Source organism: Ranitomeya variabilis, chromosome 3 (genome assembly GCF_051348905.1).
Source record: "Ranitomeya variabilis isolate aRanVar5 chromosome 3, aRanVar5.hap1, whole genome shotgun sequence".
NCBI classification, from domain to species: domain Eukaryota; kingdom Metazoa; phylum Chordata; class Amphibia; order Anura; family Dendrobatidae; genus Ranitomeya; species Ranitomeya variabilis.
The window spans coordinates 218118612-218137262 of record NC_135234.1 but is presented as its reverse complement, the minus strand read 5'-3'; the positions used below and the strand labels follow the sequence as shown (position 1 = coordinate 218137262).

The 18651-nt window shown below is 42.7% G+C and overlaps 1 protein-coding gene across 7 annotated transcripts in view; it reads right to left on the bottom strand.

Moving 5' to 3' along the window:
* LOC143815678 (C4b-binding protein alpha chain-like) overlaps nucleotides 1–18651 on the bottom strand; it is an 85255-nt gene that overhangs the window by 50930 nt on the left and 15674 nt on the right. Inside the window, exons 1-2 of one of the 7 annotated variants that reach the window (XM_077295184.1) lie at nucleotides 8728–8875; nucleotides 8582–8650 (exon numbers count right to left, since the gene is read on the bottom strand). The exons of the other annotated variants lie outside the window; for them this stretch is intronic. The gene's annotated coding sequence lies outside the window, so the exon portion shown is untranslated. Of the gene's footprint in view, nucleotides 1–8581; nucleotides 8651–8727; nucleotides 8876–18651 lie in introns of those variants that run through there. 7 annotated transcript variants of the gene reach the window in all.

Genomic DNA, 18651 nt, shown 5'->3' with positions numbered 1-18651 from the left:
CAGGTCAGGGTCCTTTGTGTAAGGAGCTGTGTGAGGTGAATCTGTTGTCTTTTGAGCTTTTTATGTTTGGATTGGGTATGTGTGGGGAAAAGGAGAGAGTATTGTGGTTGATGATGACATGTATAAAAGAGGTTTTGTGGGATGTGAGGAATGTGTATGTGTTTAAAAGGAAGGATATTGAGGTTAAAAACTGTATAAAAATTATTTTGGGAAAATTGTATTTTTGCTTTGTGTGTGATCAGAGGAGAGGGGAGGTGGATGCAGAGGGAATTTGGAAGACTAAAAAGTGGAAACATTTTGTTAATGTATCTTGAAGTGTTTTTTTGGTTGTTAATAAAAAAAAAATTTTTGTGTGTTTTCCAATGATGATGGGAATGGCGGTTGCACTAAGTATGTGGCACGCTGTTTTGGGAGATGAGTTCCTAATAGTTTTGGTTACCTGACTGTGGAACGTTCCATCTGAGGGGAAAAAAACAAACAAAAAAACAGCTGTCTGTGGATGGATACCATGCTTGGCATAGGTGGTTTTCCTTTATTGGATGTTTTCCTTTATTGGATGCTGCCCTTCCCTTGGTTCTTCCTTCCCGGGGAAAGGCCTGGCTATTCACTGCCTGCGTTGAGAAACACGTGACGTTGTCTCCGCAGCTCCTCTACATGCATTTGCATATTTCCCATAAGGGATGGGGGCAGTGTTCTGGATCACTGCGTTGAGAAACACGTGATGGAGTCTCCGCGGTGTTGGATGTTTTGGTCTCCACGAGGTCAATCATTCGTGCCTTTATAGTCTTTCTACTAGGCACTGCTCCTGATAGCCAGTTTCCTACTCCACACTGATGAGGGGCAAATACCCCGAAACAGCTGTCTGTGGATGGATACCATGCTTGGCATAGGTGGTTTTCCTTTATTGGATGTTTTCCTTTATTGGATGCTGCCCTTCCCTTGGTTGTTCCTTCCCGGGGAAAGGCCTGGCTATTCATTGCCTGCGTTGAGAAACACGTGATGGTGTCTCCGCAGCTCCTCTACATACAGTACAATGTTAACCTATGGAAAATAAAAACCGCAGTGCACATGCTGCGGAAAAAAACGCGCGGAAACACTGCGTTTTTTTTCTGCAGCATGTCAATTCTTGGTGCGGAATCCGCAGCGGTTTGACACCTGATCTATATTAAAAAAACGCAGGTGTAAAACCGCAGTAGAATCCGCACAAAAACCGCGGTAAATCCGCGGTAAAAGAGCAATAAATCCGCAGGAAAAACGCAGTGTTTTTGCCCTGCGGATTTATCAAAATCAGTGCGGAAAAATCCGCACAGCAGTCCGCAGCGTGTGCACATAGCCTTTCACTCCTGGTTTTGGCTTACAAATACTGAGGTAAAAACAACTCACCAAATACTCAACATGTGAACATGGCCATAGATCGATATATGAAAACACAATTGAAAGTGGGCTCTTTCACCAGGAGAATGCATCCTGCCACACTGCAAAAAAAATGTTCAGGGATGGTTTTAGGATCATGACAGTTTAAGATGTTGATGTAGCCGGCAAATAATCCAGACTTCAATTTGATTGAACAGATGTGATGGTGAAAGGAGTCAGACAATATTAAGCACATGGTTTTATATTACGGTATGACTAATCGATGCTTGTACTACTTTTATGCTACCGTTGTAGGCCACTGTACTGCGGCATTTATTGGGCCCTGGGCTGTGATGTTATCTGCAGGGCAGGTTACTCAATCGTGTGCTATGGGACGCTGAATCACCTAGTAACACATAAGCACTTCTACGTGCCAACCTTATTTCCAAGTGTGACGTCTAATCAGAGCAAGGAACACATCAACTGACAGTCATAAGGGGTGGGCAATGAAAAATATGTTTCTATATTTAACATTGTATTTTTTTTCATTAATAATCCATGAATATATAAAATGATATCTTATAATACAAATCATCCACCACCGCCCATGCAGGAATGAACGCCTGACGGCTCATGGTGTGCATGCCACACATACAAGCTAATGCAAACATGGTGTGAAAGAATGTAATACGGAGCCATTAGAAATACTGCCAGGCAATAAGCCGGATATAAAGTGCAAAGAAACCTTCTGCTCCCGGATCGAGAGAGATCGAGAGAGAGATCGACAGAGATCGAGAGAGAGATCGACAGAGATCGAGAGAGAGATCGACAGAGATCGAGAGAGAGATCGACAGAGATCGAGAGAGAGATCGACAGAGATCGAGAGAGAGATCGACAGAGATCGAGAGAGAGATCGACAGAGATCGAGAGAGAGATCGACAGAGATCGAGAGAGAGATCGACAGAGATCGAGAGAGAGAGAGACTTTTTCCCAGACTTGAAAATCCTTCCGGGCATGCTCAGAGTGGAAAACGGGACCCGTCGCTGGATTCCTGTGTGTGACGGTCAGCGACAGATCCTGCGTCCATAGGCTTCCATTAGAGCCGACGACAGACAGCGCAGGACCCGTTGCGGAGCGATTTTCTGACGCGCAGATAAAAGTTCCTCTGAAAGTTTTCTCAGCACGATGGACCGCTATTTTCCGACGGATCCAGTGCACGACGGATCAAACGGATGGCCATCCGTCACAATCCGTCGTTAATAAGTGTCTATGGGAAAATACAGGATCCTGCAGAAAAATTTGCTGGATCCTGTTTTTTTCAAAACTCGACGGATTTCAACGGGAGAGAAAAGGCGGAAGTGTGAAAGAGGCCTTAGTCAATTGTTTTTTGGCAATCATTTCGGGAACTATGGGATCAAAAAGATAAAGTCATTTTCCAGACTCCCAATGTTCCTGGTTTATCCTGGCATCCTTGTTGATCAGCTGACTGAAGAGGCTGTGGCCCTCAGTAGAGAGATGGGACTTCTTGTATTGCCTAGCGTACCTGCATGGCGTGCCTTTAGAAGCAACCATCACATAAGTAGCGGCACTGGCGAGTATTACAGTATGGTCTAAATGTAAAGCACTTACTCTGAACAAACTGCATAGTGTGTGTGTGTGTGTGTGTGTGTGTGTGTGTGTGTGTGTGTGTGTGTGTGTGTATTTCTAAGAAGGAGGATATATCATCCTGTCTACACAGGACCTGTGCTGCGCACTGAACACACATATACACATATATATATATATATATATATATATATATATATATATATATATATAGTATTTGGCTCTGACAAAACTTTATTGATATATTTAGGTGCGGATTACATGCATGTTTGATGCGTTTTTTCACCTATATATTTCCCAAATCTAATGTAACTTTATGTAAAAAATCTGCACAGAAAATGTACCCGCAAGAGAAATCGACATGCTTTTGATTTGAAACACGGCCCCGCAGGAGAGATTACGCTCAGAGAATTACAATGACAAGTAACAATCCCAGAAGGCGATGTCACAGCCGACCCTGTTCCCCTTCCCACCACAATGATGTCTGCACATGCTCATTAGACACTTCAATATAAAAGAGGGTCAGAACCTGACTAATTCTGGTGTGTAGATATGAGTTTTCCTGATACTGATGACCCGCGCCGCTTTATCTCCCATTCATTTGAATAGGGGATAACACTACACAGTATGGCAGTGCTGGGTCTCATGCCATATGCTGTTTACATACAGCAGAGCTAACAACAGCCGATTGGTGGGGATCCTAGGATTTGGACCCCACAGATACTGATATTATTCTTAATTTAGGATAGTTAAATTGAGGCTACAGCTACTATTTCACTACATTTTTCTTTATTATTGGGGGGGGGGGGCATAATCATTTTAGGCTATAGCATCCATTATACAAAGAGAAAACATTCCATTGTGGTTTATTCCACCACAAGAGCTCTAGGTCATGTAATAAAAGATCATGGACTGCGATAAAGTAATAGCGCCCAACACTTCCGGTATTAATCGAGACTTTGAACTGTTTGTCATTCGCTTGGTAAATTCCATTAGCTGATGAGCAGCGATCTGAGCAAAATCCATACAGAGAGGCACTTAGAAGAAAAGAAGAAACGCAGCCAATGTCATGACCGAACAAGAATTCAAAGTTTAGCCAGCTGACCCAAACATAACCGTACTAGTCAGTTGAACATTACTAATCACAATGAGGATCAGGAACACGTGTTCTAGGAGCGCTCAGACATCTGGCCAGTGGAAATGGGCTTCTACTGACTAGACTTCACCAAAAAAGGCTGAAGACCGTGACTAAAATTGGAATTTGACTCCTTGGTATTTGCACTTAGTAGCCAGAGACAATCAAGTGACTTTCTTTCATAGCCGGAAGTTATGTGGTGCAGACACATAGGGAACCGGTCATGTAAAAAAATGCTATTAACCTGTAGCTATGGGGTTGACCTGCATGTTAACAGCATTCTGAAGCTGCCCGGCACCTGCACTGAGTCCAACTGCCAGGAGGTAATGAACTTTATTCTTCCCCTGAAGTGTCAGACAAATCTCCGTAATGATTGCGCGACATGTCTAAGGGTACTGTCACACAGTCACACTTTGATCGCTACGACCGTACGATCCGTGACGTTCCAGCGATATCCATACGATATCGCAGTGTCTGACACGCAGCAGCGATCAGGGACCCTGCTGAGAATCGTACGTCGTAGCAGATCGTATGGAACTTTCTTTCGTCGCTGGATCTCCCGCTGACATCGCTGGATCATTGTGTGTGACAGCGATCCAGCGATGTGTTCGCTTGTAACCAGGGTAAACATCGGGTAACTAAGCGCAGGGCCGCGCTTAGTAACCCGATGTTTACCCTGGTTACCAGCGTAAAAGTAAAAAAAAACAAACAGTACATACTCACATTCCGGTGTCTGTCCTCCGGCGTCTCAGCTTCTCTGCACTGTGAGCGCCGGCCAGCCAGAAAGCGAGCACAGCGGTGACGTCTGACGTCAGACGTCACCGCTCTGCTTTCCGGCCGCTGTGCTTACACAGTGCAGAGAAGCTGAGACGCCGGAGGACAGACACCGGAATGTGAGTATGTACTGTTTGTTTTTTTACGTTTACACTGGTAACCAGGGTAAACATCGGGTTACTAAGCGCGGCCCTGCGCTTAGTAACCCGATGTTTACCCTGGTTACCCGGGGACTTCGGCATCGCTCCAGCGCCGTGATTGCAACGTGTGACCGCAGTCTACGACGCTGGAGCGATAATCATACGATCGCTGCGACGTCACGGATCGTGCCGTCGTAGCGATCAAAATGGCACTGTGTGACGGTACCCTAAGTCTGCAGAGCACGCAGAGTACTAAAGGCTTGAAAATATTTTATTAAAATGTGTTCAACCTCCTCAAGTTGAAGAAAGTTTTTTGTTTTTGGTTGTTCATTTCTTCCTCCCCCTTCTTTCAAGAGCCATAACTTTTTTACATTTTTCATTCAATATATTCATATGAAGGCTTGTTTTTGGTGAGTCAAGTCATTATTCACTTTACCATATAGTCTACTGAAAAACCAGGAATAGAAACATTCTAAGTGGGGTGAAACTTTTAGATTCATGTATTTCTGAACAATGAGGGGATCACACCAGACGCAGAAAGCCGGACTTCACATACTTTTGCCACTCAGTGATTTGATAATGGATAATTTTCCCCAATTTAAAGCACCACTCCAGAGGGTTTTTTTGTATTATTATTGCAGTGCTGGAGTGGTACTTTAATATACAGGTCTCTATACTTCATCTCATACTTCACTTTCTATCACCACTGCTTCGGTCGGTCTCCAGCAGTTTGTGATCTGCCGAATCGCTCTAGTTGAGTTGAGCTGAATGTCACATTTCAATGCAAGTCGATGACAGCCTGGTTGTGATTCTCATAGACTTCCACTGAGAGCTTGTGACCGTTACTTCTGACTTCCAGGCAGTCAGATGTTTGTGGTCACAAGATGGCGGCACAGATAGAAAGTGAAGATGATGGCTGATTAGCACTGATACTAGGGTCAGGTACCTTATATTAGAAGCACCACTCCAGCACTGAAAAAATAAATACTGGAGTGGTGCTTTAAAATATTACTAATATTTGTAACTTATTTGATTTCTTTATCCACTTTAGAACGGCAGTTTTAGGTAAAATGTATATAGAAATAAGGAAATTCTGAAGGGTTCATAAACTTTCAAGCACCAGTGTATGATTTTTATTACATTCTTGGGCGAAGTGAGGTGTCTGAAAAATGCTGTGGTTTATTCTTTTATTTTGCTTAACTACCTTTACTTACGGTATATTATGGGTTCAATAATTTTGTATGTTAGTAAATTATACTTTTACAGCAAAACCCAATTCCAAATTTTTATGCTTTTTCCCCTTTTCTTAATTTTAACAATTGTTAAAAGGAACGATTCAAACTTCTACTTTTTTTGTTCCCTCTAAGGACTTTGAAGCAGTGATTGCTTGGTCAGTTCAGCACTGCAGTATATGGTCAAAACATCAATCTCTTATGAAGACCAGTGACAGAGTCTTGTAAACTTGGTGGCGAGGGCAGGAGTAATGGTCAACACCAAAATTCCTGGAACGGACAGCTTAAACACTGTTGTCAGAAATCGACCGTAGCATCTAAAACGATTAAACAGCAGGAATCAAATTAATCTTGTGTATGGCTTGTTGACTGGCTAATTTGAATAGTGAAGCCAGACCCTTTTGTCCAGGCAATTGCAGTGAAGGGTATAATATGGTGTAACGTGGCACAGCTGTAGAGGTGCACAAAGAAGGTTCCCAAACCAGAAGCTATATAAAGTAAACTTTGGCACTCAACTTTCAATGATATGAAAATTTTAATGGCAGCCACTTGTACGTTTGAACGTTTCGGTCAGTGACATTGACCTTCTTCAGTGTACTGCAGTAACATCAAAATAAAGAACAAACAATAAATATGTACAACAATATAAACATAAAATGGAAAGACAAAAAACCAGGAGACTAATGTACAGGTCCTTCTCAAAAAATTAGCATATAGTGTTAAATTTCATTATTTACCATAACGTAATGATTACAATTAAACTTTCATATATTATAGATTCATTATCCACCAACTGAAATTTGTCAGGTCTTTTATTGTTTTAATACTGATGATTTTGGCATACAACTCCTGATAACCCAAAAAACCTGTCTCAATAAATTAGCATATCAAGAAAAGGTTCTCTAAACGACCTATTACCCTAATCTTCTGAATCAACTAATTAACTCTAAACACATGCAAAAGATACCTGAGGCTTTTAAAAACTCCCTGCCTGGTTCATTACTCAAAACCCCCATCATGGGTAAGACTAGCGACCTGACAGATGTCAAGAAGGCCATCATTGACACCCTCAAGCAAGAGGGTAAGACCCAGAAAGAAATTTCTCAACAAATAGGCTGTTCCCAGAGTGCTGTATCAAGGCACCTCAATGGTAAGTCTGTTGGAAGGAAAAAATGTGGCAGAAAACGCTGTATAACGAGAAGAGGTGACCGGACCCTGAGGAAGATTGTGGAGAAGGAGTCTGGTGTGGAAACATCCAGAGCCACCGTGCACAGGCGTGTGCAGGAAATGGGCTACAGGTGCCGCATTCCCCAGGTAAAGCCACTTTTGAACCATAAACAGCGGCAGAAGCGCCTGACCTGGGCTACAGAGAAGCAGCACTGGACTGTTGCTAAGTGGTCCCAAGTACTTTTTTCTGATGAAAGCAAATTTTGCATGTCATTCGGAAATCAAGGTGCCAGAGTCTGGAGGAAGACTGGGGAGAAGGAAATGCCAAAATGCCTGAAGTCCAGTGTCAAGTACCCACAGTCAGTGATGGTGTGGGGTGCCATGTCAGCTGCTGGTGTTGGTCAACTGTGTTTCATCAAGGGCAGGGTCAATGCAGCTAGCTATCAGGAGATTTTGGAGCACTTCATGCTTCTATCGGCTGAAATGCTTTATGGAGATGAAGATTTCATTTTTCAGCACGACCTGGCACCTGCTCACAGTGCCAAAACCACTGGTAAATGGTTTACTGACCATGGTATTACTGTGCTCAATTGGCCTGCCAACTCTCCTGACCTGAACCCCATAGAGAATCTGTGGGATATTGTGAAGAGAAAGTTGAGAGACGCAAGACCCAACACTCTGGATGAGCTTAAGGCCGCTATTGAAGCATCCTGGGCCTCCATAACATCTCAGCAGTGTCACAGGCTGATTGCCTCCATGCCACGCCGCATTGAAGCAGTCATTTCTGCCAAAGGATTCCCGACCAAGTATTGAGTGCATAACTGAACATTATTATTTGATGTTTTTTTTGTTTGTTATTAAAAAACACTTTTATTTGATTGGACGGGTGAAATATGCTAATTTATTGAGACAGGTTTTTTGGGTTATCAGGAGTTGTATGCCAAAATCATCAGTATTAAAACAATAAAAGACCTGACAAATTTCAGTTGGTGGATAATGAATCTATAATATATGAAAGTTTAATTGTAATCATTACATTACGGTAAATAATGAAATTTAACACTATATGCTAATTTTTTTGAGAAGGACCTGTATAACGTGCATATACAGTGATGGATGGGAGGGGGAATAAGGGTAATATGACGGGAGAGGCAGAAAAGAAAAGGAAGTCATACCTTCGTATTTTGGAAACACTATTCGTGTGTGTCTCAAGGTCAGAGTAAGGTCCTAAAATGGATCCTAAACTAGAATAAGAATATACCATGTTGGATCAGTCATGGTATATAGAATACTTATATCTAGAAAAAGATATGACACTAACCCATATAGTAGTGCGGATGAGGATAATGTAGTAGGTGGGTCAGACCGTAATGCTTCTCATCTGGGTAATGGGATATATCTGTGAACAGATATACATGTGCATGGTAACCCATACATAGGAGTTCACTTAAGAGCAATGAAAATTATACATATGAGATGTATAATAAGGTTAGACCAATAGTGGAACTGACCCTAAAATCCTAGATAGCAAATTTGGTTGAAAAAAATCCTCTTCAGGGGTCAGAATAGTATCTATGGGAGAACACATTAAGTAGATGTGAACAATAGTTATATGAATGGGTGAAAATACATAAAGGAATTGTGGGGGAGTATACATACATACCAAACGTGCATGTAAGTTACAAAATGGATCCAAAGGTGGACCAGATTTGAAGTCCCTGCCTAGGGATGGGAAATGACAGCGATATATAAAATTATAAAATTGGTTAGAGTCGCCTCCTGAAGTAGAGCGCTGGCTCCTGAAACAGGTCTTACCGGAGAGTGGCAGTGATGTGCGTCCAGAACGCGGCGTCCACCGCTTGTTCAAACGTGTGCTGCCATTGTTTAGAGCGCTCTAATGTAGGTGGGGGGCGGGACCGCAGAGTATGTGTGGCCCTAAACAATAATAATAACATTGGATATGATAGGAGGCAGAAAAAAATGAAGGGGAGGACAAAAGAATAATAATGATAAGAAAGGAAAAAAACAGGAAAAAACTGGGGAAAGGAAATAATAATAAAGGCAATGGGACTGAGGTGGGGATCCAGAGGGAAGGAGGATCAGGATGTGAGAATTTTCGTGCCGTCACATTCAATACTGATGACTCTGTAAGATAAAGCAGTATGTCTGTATATTGATAAAAAAGATGAACACATACATATACAGTGAAGAAACCAGCCTGATATCAATCACTATTGGAGAAACAAATTCATTATATAAATGCAAGGAGATCATATTCCCTATTCAGACCTTTGGGTGTCATTGTCTCCAACTCGTGTATCCAGAACGCCTCCCTTTTTTTGAGGGTCTGGGTACGGTTGCCCCCCCGTCTGGGTACTGGGACATGTTCAATTACCTGAAACTTGAGTTGAGGTATGGAGTGTCCTGCATCAATAAAGTGGTGTGGTAATGGAAGTAATGTGTTTTTGCACCTTATTGTAGACTTGTGTTTGCTGATGCGGTCCCTTATGGGTTGTGAAGTCTCACCAATGTAAAGGAGACCGCACGGGCATTTAATGGAGTACACCACAAAAGAGGTATCACAGGTACTGTAATCTTTAATTTTATATCGTTTACCAAAATGTGGATGGTAGAAATGATCTCCCTTTAGTACATTCCCACATTGGTTGCAGTGTAGGCATGGGTGCGTGCCAGTCCTGGGTTGAGAAAGAAATCTCTGAGTGGAAGAACGTGAACCCGATCCAATATCAGCTTTGATCAATGTATCTCGAATATTTCGGGGCCGTTTGTAGCAAGGTAAGAAATGATTGTGAAACTCAGGTATATCAGGGTGTGCCTCCTGTAGTAATCTCCAGTGTTTCCTAATGCTGTGGTGGAGAACATGGACATAGGGGTGGTATGTGTGTACAAATGGTATGCGATTCATTACGGACTGTCTGGGAGGTTGTAGCTGGCTGCAGAGCCCCGTGCAGTACATCCGGGGGATATCCCCGTTCACTGAATTTGTTGTACATCTCATCTATTCTCTCCTGCTTTTTGACAGGATTAGTGACTGTACGTTCCACCCTTTGAAATTGAGAGCGAGGAATGGCATTTTTGGTGGTCGTGGGATGCAGGCTGTTGAAATGGAGCAAGCTATTGCGGTCTGTAGGCTTCCTATACAGATCTGTGCTTATGTTTCCACATGTGTCTTTGGACACAAGGGTGTCTAGGAAGCTGACCTGGTGTTCATCTTTGGTCATGGTAAAGGAGAGGCCTAACCAGGATTGATTTAGTGTTGTAAAAAATTCATCCAGAGAATCGGGTGAGCCCGTCCATATACAAAAAATATTGTCTATAAATCTTATCCAAGTGACACAGTGGGTCCTAAAGAGAGCATTGGGATATACTACTTCTTCTTCAAATGTGGTCATGTATGTGTTGGCATATGGGGGCGCCATGTTGGACCCCATGGCGGTCCCTTGTGCCTGTAGGTAGTAGGTGTCCTCAAATAAAAAATAATTTGGGGTGAGAACGATTGTCAACAATTCAAGGCATAGAATGATAGTATTGTGATCTATTTCAGATGTAGCCAGTAGATGTCTGACACAGTCAATGCCTCGGTCATGGGGAATGGACGTATAGAGGTCCTTTACGTAAAAGGAAACCAAAAAGGAGCTTACCGTCAGCTTAATGATAGTACAGTCTATATTAAATTAAGTAGAGATCCAACAGGGGACACACGTAATAGTATATCATCCATACTTAAGACATACTTAGACTTGGGAGTAATTGACTCAAAAACTAAGGATTTCCTCACTAAAGCAAACCCGGTGACACCTGTACTATACCTACTCCCCAAGGTGCACAAAAGCCTAATTAATCCACCTGGCCGACCCATCATTGCAGCTACGGACTCAATCCAGTCCCCTATCTCCATATTTTTGGAAAAAATACTTACACCTTTGACGCAGAAATCCAAATCATATTTACTTGACACCGGGGCCTTTCTCAGGGCATTACATACACTGGGCACTGTCCCTAGTAACTCCTTTTTGGTTTCCTTTGACGTAAAGGACCTATATACGTCCATTCTCCATGACCGAGGCATTGACTGTGTCAGACATCTACTGGCTACATCTGAATTAGATCACAATACTATCAATCTATGCCTTGAATAGTTGACAATCGTTCTCACCCCAAATTATTTTTTATTCGAGGACACCTACTACCTACAGGCACAAGGGACCGCCATGGGGTCCAACATGGCACCCCCGTATGCCAACACATACATGACCACATTTGAAGAAGTAGTATATCACAAAATCATGTATTTTACCCAAACAATCTTTATTATTAAAACAAAGGCAAACCATGCCACCAAAGGTGACCAAAACAAAACCAAAAACGTGTTCAACCCAATTAAAATCTATGGGGTATAACTAGCAGTCCCTAAAGACAAACTTCAACGCGTTTCGCCTGCCTAGGCTCATCAGGAGGCTCGATACATTGATAATCTTGTGTCACAAAAAATATGGCTGTGACACAAGATTATCAATGTATCGAGCCTCCTGATGAGCCTAGGCAGGAGAAACGCGTTGAGGCGCTAACATTTAAGGACAGAGGGTGTAGGAAGTCGTGTACTATGCAGATACGTATCAATGGCTTTTATGGGCCTTTTGGCCACTGAATTTTATTACTGGGCACACATATAGCTTGACCAGATGGTAGCTTTGTGGTAAAACTGTTGGGGTGTATAACCTGTGTACCAAGTTGGTGTTAGATGCTTTCCATTGTTTTCTCCCCGGTTCTAGCTATATGATACATGTGATGCCCGGACTTTGTATATAGTCACACTTACTGCCTGGTTATCAGAGTGTCGATCTGATAATCCCATTAGACCCCTGATCGAAAGGGTCTGAGATACAGAAGAAGAAATTTATGAAAACTGATTGGGGTATATCTAACCCTTGATATGGTAGGGGTGTGCATTTAACAATTAGCCACATATAGCGGTTACTAATATCTGCTGATATCTATTATCCACTACACCGGCTTTTGTTCCTGCTGTGTTCAGGTTGTTTTTATATGTTTCTTTGGGTGCTAGCTCTCCCTAGGACAGTACCTGCTTGTCTAGATATAGAGGTCCTTTAGTCCGCGGGTAGAGGGTCTCATCAGTGGCTGTAGGGTTCATCAGGGCCCCTAGGGTCAGTCATCGTGGAGCGGGGGCGCCAATACGTTCCCCCCTAGGGTGTCAACCTCCGCTGACAGGCAGGAAGTATCTAGGTTTGTCTTTAGGGACTGCTAGTTATACCCCATAGATTTTAATTGGGTTGAACACGTTTTTGGTTTTGTTTTGGTCACCTTTGGTGGCATGGTTTGCCTTTGTTTTAATAATAAAGATTGTTTGGGTAAAATACATGATTTTGTGCTCTGAAACCCTTCAATCCATCGTAGCCGGTATATTTTGAAGAAGTAGTATATCCCAATGCTCTCTTTAGGACCCACTGTGTCACTTGGAAAAGATTTATAGACGATATTTTTTGCATATGGACGGGCTCACCCGATTCTCTGGATGAATTTTTTACAACACTAAATCAATCCTGGTTAGGCCTCTCCTTTACCATGACCAAAGATGAACACCAGGTCAGCTTCCTAGACACCCTTGTGTCCAAAGACACATGTGGAAACATAAGCACAGATCTGTATAGGAAGCCTACAGACCGCAATAGCTTGCTCCATTTCAACAGCCTGCATCCCACGACCACCAAAAACGCCACTCCTCGCTCTCAAATTTCAAAGGGTGGAACGTATAGTCACTAATCCTGTCAAAAAGCAGGAGAGAATAGATGAGATGTACAACAAATTCAGTGAACGGGGATATCCCCCGGATGTACTGCACGGGGCTCTGCAGCCAGCTACAACCTCCCAGACAGTCCGTAATGAATCGCATACCATTTGTACACACATACCACCCCTATGTCCATGTTCTCCACCACAGCATTAGGAAACACTGGAGATTACTACAGGAGGCACACCCTGATATACCTGAGTTTCACAATCATTTCTTACCTTGCTACAAACGGCCCCAAAATATTCGAGATACATTGATCAAAGCTGATATTGGATCTGGTTCACGTTCTTCCACTCAGAGATTTCTTTCTCAATCCAGGACTGGCACGCACCCATGCCTACACTGCAACCAATGTGGGAATGTACTAAAGGGAGATAATTTCTACCATCCACATTCGGGTAAACGATATAAAATTAAAGATTACAGTACCTGTGATACCTCTTTTGTGGTGTACTCCATTAAATGCCCGTGCGGTCTCCTTTACATTGGTGAGACTTCACAACCCATAAGGGACCGCATCAGCAAACACAAGTCTACAATAAGGTGCAAAAACACATTACTTCCATTACCACACCACTTTATTGATGCAGGACACTCCATACCTCAACTCAAGTTTCAGGTACCGTAATTGAACATGTCCCAGTACCCAGACGGGGGGACAACCGTACCCAGACCCTCAAAAAAAGGGAGGCGTTCTGGATACACGAGTTGGAGACAATGACACCCAGAGGTCTGAATAGGGAATATGATCTCCTTGCATTTATATAATGAATTTGTTTCACCCATAGTGATTGATATCAGGCTGGTTTCTTCACTGTATATGTATGTGTTCATCTTTTTTATCAATATACTGACATACTGCTTTATCTTACAGAGTCATCAGTATTGAATGTGACGGCATGAAAATTCTCACATCCTGATCCTCCTTCCCTCTGGATCCCCACCTCAGTCCCATTGCCTTTATTATTATTTCCTTTCCCCAGTTTTTTCCTTTCTTATTATTATTCTTTTGTCCTCCCCTTCATTTTTTTCTGCCTCCTATCATATCCAATGTTATTATTTTTGTTTAGGGCCACACACACATGCCATCCATACATATCCACTACTTCCTCTACTTTAGAATATATAAGTTCGCTTTATGCCCCTCCATATATAGTGCACGCTCCACCATGTTTTTCTTTGATTCCAGTGAAATACACATTGAGGTGGAACGCACCTCCATTACATTTCCTGCCCTTGCTGACACGCACAGTGTCACCGGCATCAGCAGCGCGTCACTTCCGGTGACGCACTTCCGGTTTCGTGCTACTCTGCGGTCCCGCCCCCCACCTACATTAGAGCGCTCTAAACAATGGCAGCACACTTTTGAACAAGCGGTGGACGCCGCGTTCTGGACGCACATCACTGCCACTCTCCGGTAAGACCTGTTTCAGGAGCCAGCGCTCTACTTCAGGAGGCGACTCTAACCAATTTTATAATTTTATATATCGCTGTCTTTTCCCATCCCTAGGCAGGGACTTCAAATCTGGTCCACCTTTTGATCCATTTTGTAACTTACATGCACGTTTGGTATGTATGTATACTCCCCCACAATTCCTTTATGTATTTTCACCCATTCATATAACTATTGTTCATATCTACTTAATGTGTTCTCCCATAGATACTATTCTGACCCCTGAAGAGGATTTTTTTTCAACCAAATTTGCTATCTAGGATTTTAGGGTCAGTTCCACTATTGGTCTAACCTTATTATACATCTCATATGTATAATTTTCCATTTTAGGACCTTACTCTGACCTTGAGCCACACACGAATAGTGTTTCCAAAATACGAAGGTATGACTTCCTTTTCTTTTCTGCCTCTCCCGTCATATTACCCTTATTCCCCCTCCCATCCATCACTGTATATGCACGTTATACATTAGTCTCCTGGTTTTTTGTCTTTCCATATTATGTTTATATTGTTGTACATATTTATTGTTTGTTCTTTATTTTGATGTTACTGCAGTACACTGAAGAAGGTCAATGTCACTGACCGAAACGATTGTTGTACAAGTGGCTGCCATTACAATTTTCATATCATTGAAAGTTGAGTGCCAAAGTTTACTTTATATTTGCAGTGAAGGGGACTGGGTTATCTATTGAAATGAATCAACCCCCTTAAGCCAGATCACACAGATTCCCATGTCACATGTCGACAGAAGAAATGAATTTTATTAAATATAATAAAAATTAGACAGGAATGAATGAACGTACGTACGAACGAACGAATGAAATAAAACAAATGCCTCATGTGAGGACGCTGCTGGCTAGGGACACCATTAAACACACAACTTGTAATAATACATACACATTAAAAATCCAGAGAGTATCCTATGCTTAGGTGTAGTAGATGCAGCTTGCCTATCATGGCCAGTATAAAATACCTCAAATGAAAATGTGATGCCTAAATTGCTAGTGCTTAAATAGGTTTATAATGGTTACAGGCATATATGTGTATGTATGCAGATATATCAAGGCAACAACACTGTATTGGGACTCCAGAACGTGCCCCCATTACAAACCTAAATAAGGCAATGGGCCTGAATAACGTGCTGCTGCTCAAAATATGAAAAAGGGCTGAAAGTATTACCTTCAGTGTGTGCGGTGTCCGAGCCGCGTCCCTTCACCCCGACGCGCGTTTCGTCCATACTTCTTCAGGGAGCAAGTTGCATCTTCTACACCTAAGAGTAGGATACTCTCTGGATTGTTAATGTGTACATATTATTACAAGTTGTGTGTTTAATGTCTGTCCCTAGCCTGCAGCGTCCCTCACATTAGAGGCATTTGTTTTATTTAATTCATTACTGTATGTATAATTTTGTCTTTATATTTAATAAAATTATTATTATTTATTATTATTAGATTTATTCTCTTGTGCATTTCTGGCCAAATATAGAAGTTGCCTGGATTCCACTATCACTATCACTAAGAATAGAGCACCACTGTTATTTGAAGTAAATTAGTAAATTTTATATCTTCATATTCTCAGTACAGAATTTTTATGGATTGCAGAACCCTTTGTAAGGTGGTTAGTGTTTAGTGCCATTGATAGTGTGGATTTGGTAACTAGTAGGTAAATATTCCTTGGTAGTCACGAGAATATGAGTTTCTACAGCAGTCCTGCACAACATACGTCCTGCTGAACAATGCTGTGGTGCCCGTGGAGCTGTCCAGGAGATGCAGCTTCCTTCTTACCATATTCAAATATATACAAGTCTTTCAGACACGAATACATTTCAACACAGCGGTGCCAGGACTCGGGCAGAGAAAGCGCACGTCAGCCACTGACCCGACGTGCAGCATCGTGATAACGTCAGCATACTGCTGCCGCTGCCAGGACCGCACAGGCAGAGGAGATGTCAGGCACTGGTAAGCGCTCCATGGAAGAGGCGAGGATTAAATGTCATGTCAATTTAGATGAGGGCTGGGTAAGGGAAGGGTAGTGTTACTACAAGGGCACATAATGCGGCAATTTGGGCCATTATGGGGGAATTGGGAGGTTCTGTGGGGGGATATTTTGGGGATTGGTTCAGTATAGCAATATGGCACTTGGACCAAAAAATGTTGTGCACCATTGTTCTATACACATAATAGGGCTAAGTTTTGACAAGTATAATTTAGGTTTTCGTGCGGCCTGTTTACATGATGGATGCCAAACAGACCAGTCATTTGTACCAGTCAAACGGTCCATGTGGATGAGAATTGAAAATTGAACTAATTTGTTATGAAAAGAAAAAAAAAAAAAAGAGACCATAACTGTCCCTCCAACCTCCAAGTGGCCGTCTTATACCAACCTCCAGGCCCGGCCACTGCCTTTATTGACCAATTCTCCACCTGTCTTCTTTACTTTCTCTCTGCTGACATTTCACCATCATTATGGATGACTTTAACATCCCCACTGACACCTGCCAGTCAGCAGCCTGCAAACTCCTGTCGCTTTCTTCATCTTTTGGACTTACTCAGTGGTCCTCCTCAACCACCCACACTGACAGACATACATTAGACCTCATCTTCACCCGACTCTGCTTCCTATCTAACCTCACAACCTCCCCTCTCCCCCTTTCTGACTATCATCTACTGATGTTCCTCAAGCTCAATGTGGACAAATCAGAACTAATTATCTTTCCTCCATCTCGCATCTCTTCCCTACCTGATCTATCAAAATAAATTAAATCACACTTTCCCCTGTCCCCAAAATCCGCTGCCTCGGAGTAACCCTGGACTCTGCCCGGTCCTTCAAACCGCACATCCAAGCTCTCGCCACCTCCTGTTGCCTCCAGCTCAAAAATATTTTCAGAATCTGTCCTTTCCTCAACCCTCACTCTACCAAAATGCTTGTGCATGCCCTAATCATCTCCCGCCTCGACTACTGCAACATCCTCATCTGTGGCCTACCTTCGAACACTCTTGCACCCCTCTAGTCCATCCTTAACTCTGCTGCCCGACTAATTAATCTCTCTCCTCCATACACTCCTGCTTCCTCTCTTTGCAAATCCCTTCACTGGCTCCCAATTTCCCAGCATATCCAGTTTAAACTACTAACACTGACCTACAAAGCCATCCATAACCTTTCTCCTCCGTATATTTCCATACTAATCTCACGTAATCTCCGGTCCTCCCAAGACCTCCTTCTCTCCTCCAAGCTTATTCGCTCCTCACCCAATCGCCTCCAAGACTTCTCCCGAATATCCCCCATCCTCTGGAATTCTGTGCCCCAACATGTCCGGTTATCCACCACATTTGGATCCTTCAAAAGAAACCTGACAACCCACCTCTTCAAAGAAGCTTACAGTCTGTAACGACCACACGGCCACCTCAACACCATCGGAGCTACCGCAACCCTCGACCTACTGTCTCCTTCCCCATAATCCTGTAGAATGTAAGCCCGCAAGGGCAGGGTCCTCTCCCCTCTGTATCAGTCTGTCATTGTTAGTTTTGTTTACTGTAAGTGATATTTGCATTTTGATGTAACCCCTTCTCATGTACAGCACCATGGAATTAATGGTGCTATATAAATAAATAATAATAATAACAACAACAATTGTCATCCTCACCTGTCACCCATGTCCAGCAACTAGAACACCCCTGCAGAAACCTTGCACATCTAGGCACTCTCCGACTCACTGAAGGAGATCTTACTTGTCTCCTCTCCAAATCACACCTCACCACTTGTGCACTTCACCCCATCCCATCTCCTCCTCAAACTCACCACTGTACTTATCCAATCAATAACCCATCTCTTCAACCTATCACTAAGTTCTGGTACATTCCCTTCTGTTTTCCAACATGCCACAATCATGCCTTTCCTCAAAAAGCCATCCCCTCAACCCAAACGCTATGTACAACTATCACCCCATATCGCTGCTCCCAT